This window comes from Solanum dulcamara, chromosome 8, assembly GCF_947179165.1.
Source record: "Solanum dulcamara chromosome 8, daSolDulc1.2, whole genome shotgun sequence".
Taxonomy (NCBI): domain Eukaryota; kingdom Viridiplantae; phylum Streptophyta; class Magnoliopsida; order Solanales; family Solanaceae; genus Solanum; species Solanum dulcamara.
In genome coordinates, this window is record NC_077244.1 from 10896657 (window position 1) to 10899389 (window position 2733).

The window sequence follows — 2733 nt, forward strand, 5'->3', positions numbered from 1 at the left end:
CTTATCATCCACATGATATCTCAAACTTGTTATACTGTCTAATACTGTGAATAAATAAATTCCTATATATATTCTCTTACTGGTACAGTCACTTGTCTTCACGCAAGTATACTTGACAAAACTTTCTCCACCCATAAGCTTATCCTTTTAATGTCAATCCACTCCTTTTAGCTTATAAATAACTCACCAATCCCCAATTATATCCTCGAAATACACATTACCATTTAAACAAATTAATTCTCCACCAAAGATCTACCACTATAATTTTCCTTATAAACTATGCCTAACTCCAACAATCGTAGTAACAACTAATTATTTTCTCAAATGTGAATGCAACATCAAACTTCATTGCCTAAGTAGGTGAAACCACTGATAACTCCTCAATAGATAGTACTCGTGCTTGCCAACATATGTCTCCATTCCCCTATATCTCTAGTACCATACCGTAAGAGCCCGATAGATCCATCACTAGAACGCATCATATCCATAGGAAAGATCATTCCTGGTCTACACATTTCTACCCATTATGTTACCGCCATACATTACCAAAATATTTCAGTCTCCAGTCAAAAATGATATGCACCTTTTTGTAGGCTAGGTCGATAGTAGAAGCAACACAACCCATAACCTCACCCAAGTAAAGATAGGTATCGCGGTAATAGACGTATTATAATCCTTTCTGATATACACCCACTCTATAAAATCACCATAAAAATTCTAGTCTCGATTGACATAACATCATCATTATCATATACTATGCAAACCCATTCTTTTAGGATGAATTTCACAGACTTTAGTCCCCAAAGTCTCAGTTCTCATAACATAGTCATTCCCCTTCTTCATTGTCAAACCACTTTAGATTTCGAATAAGCCATAATAGTGCTATTTTTCATTGCTGAGTAACTAACCAGACAGAATGAGTTGTTAACGAAGTCTCTCAACCATTGTTCACCTTCCAATTCCATATCCTCAAAACATATCACTGAACCATAACCTCACTCACTCCTTTTAGATAGCAGAGTATTCCAAGTCTGACCACACAATTTCCATAAGTATATCGCTTCTGCCTCAATACCATATCTAACACTAAAACCAAGTGATGACATCTCAACTACACGCACACAAGATAAAGCATGAGTCATCACTATATGTGATAGAATGGACTGAAGTGATAGGAAACAGATCAAAACAAGGACACATGATAGGGAATCAAGAAATGAAGATTTTTCATAACATTCTTTATAGTCTATCGAAGGTAAGTACAGACGTCTTCATACCGATCCTCAAGAATCTACCTAGACTTGATTTGTACAAGTGAGACCTATGAACCTGGGGCTCTAATATTATTTTTTCACGATCCAAAATTTAGGCGTGATGGAACTTATCCTTTCCCACTGGAAAAGTCAGCCTAAACCCAATAAATGCAGAAATAATTTAAAAATAGGTAATTTAAATGACAAAAGAGAAAATCTTAATCACTGAAAAATTCCCCACTGACTGGTTGTCACATGTACAACCTTTATATACAAAAATCTTGATATAAATACAAGTCTCAAATATTTGTCTCTCAAATAGGACAAAGTAAAAGTAAAGAGAACTGAGTCACTTTCCAGGCCTAGAACCTACACAAGTGTAGTTAGTAAGGATTGAGTACCAACAACATGGTACCCAGCAAGTAAACAACTAATACTAAGCAAAGCTAATAGAATCCAAATACTCCTGTCATACCAACCGAACCCCTCAGACTATAATCTACATAGAAATCAGCAGTCTTACAGTTCTAATAGTACAAGTATATATATGTATCATCAATAGTAAATCTCAAGTCTCAGTCAAATCAGCAATCTTACACTTCTAATAGTACAAGTATATATATGTATCATCAATAGTAAATCTCAAGTCTCAGTCAAATTATACCAATCAATAGTATAAATCAAGGGAATATCAGGGTTAAATATAATCCACACATGGCAAAAAATATACAATGCAATGTAGTGTAATGCAATGTCACGTATAGTAATGCATGTCTGTGCTAATGATACACATTCACTTACTAGCAGGTCAGAAACCATGAGGGCCACACATAGACCATGTATTCACGGAACCATTTTCCTTCAGCATAAGTATTAATAGCCGGAACCATTTCTCTTCGGCATCGCCAAAACTATTTTCCTTTAGCATAATCATCACTCGCTGAAACCATTTTCCTTTGGCATCGCTGGAATCATTTTCCTTTGGCATCACCGAAACCATTTTCCTTTGACATAATCATCAAATCAATTCCATCTCAATATATCAGAATCAATGCAAATGGAAATGTTCATGTAAATCGCAATAATGAAATGATATCAATAACAAGTCATAACTCATATCACAACAATCTCTCCACATTTCCATTTCAATATATATATATCAAAACCTATTCAAATAGGCAATATTTATGTAAATCACAATAATGGAATGATATCAATGAAAAGGCATAACTCATGTCATAACAATCTATTCACATACCACAATTAGTCAAAGACTTAATCATATTGAGCACATCATTATAACTCATCAAATTTACCATTTATTACCCCATTTCTTCGTTATCAAGATCAACCACATAAGCAAATAGTCTTAGATTGATTTCGATCATTTTCCAAAGTACAAAACAAGAATACATGATCCTACAAGCTTAAACAAAGGTTTAGAAATTCATTTGCATCGAATTCAACCCAGAACTACTCT